Here is a 1,172-nt window from a genome sequence, read left to right on the forward strand (position 1 = left end):
ATTTATGCTCTGTTCTTCTATAATCACAGAACCAATGCTCCTGCTAGGCTGGCAGATCAGGAAATTCTCCCTTCTTATAGTCATTATATGACTCTCATTTTTGACAGGGTCATTTCCCATATGCCCATTTCTGGTTCATGGACTTTTCCTTTCCTGGGTGTCTGATACAGAATTAGATCAGGGTTGTCTCTCACCATGGCCTTAGATAACAGGCTTGACTGCAAGTCAGTTTCTCAGCAAATTCTCCAGTCATTCACCAGTGACTTCTCATGACCAATTGCTAGCAGTAGTTTGCAGTGTTTACTACAATTTCAAACTGCAGATGATAAACACTGATTTTTTCTCCTTGACTCACAGGAACAACTGAATCCTGGAACACATGATTGCTTGTCATTTGTTATACATTTGTAGGCAACTGAAGACATTAGAAATTAAAACAATGGACTTAAAGCTCAGCCTGCAACATGAAGAGACCTGCTCCTGTTTGTGACCATCTAGTTCCATGACCCTATTCTCTCTCATCTTCATTGCTGAGTGAGTTGGCAGATTTTTGTTTCCCTCTTAAGGGTGAAAGCAATCTGCCTTCTCAGTGTCAGGAAAACAAATATCCTTTCCCCTTCCCCACATTCAGGAGACACTAAGAGAACTTTGGTTTTTTTCCAAGACTTAGTCAACTTTCCTTCCTGCTCAGGTTGCAACCTCTCTACATAGTAGCATTCACTCTCACAGGGCTCAGCTATAAATACACCAGGCCTAGGATAGAGAAAGGACACATTTCTAGCATAGAGTAAGATATTAAAACCCACATCTGATTATTTTAGCCATTAAATTACTGGAGCTGTCTGCAATATTGTACAAGTGATTAATTGTACACACACACACACACATTTACTTATGCTTTTCCCATGAGGAAAAGCTGCTACATACATACTAAATTGGACTTCGGTACTGCAGGCAACAGCTCCCTGAAACTGCCCAAAAAAACCCCTGAACTGCTCATAAACAAAGTATCCCTGCAGATACAGACAGAGCTCCTCCACAGGAGCTGGCAGATGGTAGGCAGTAGATCCAAAAGAAGCCTGGAAGGAACAGGGCGACGGATGCAGTAGCATTAACAATACACTGAAATAACGAACAGGGAAAAAGAGAAAAGAAAAAAAAGACAGCCCAAA

The sequence above is a fragment of the Calypte anna genome, chromosome 5A (genome assembly GCF_003957555.1).
Source record: "Calypte anna isolate BGI_N300 chromosome 5A, bCalAnn1_v1.p, whole genome shotgun sequence".
Classification (NCBI taxonomy): Eukaryota; Metazoa; Chordata; class Aves; order Apodiformes; family Trochilidae; genus Calypte; species Calypte anna.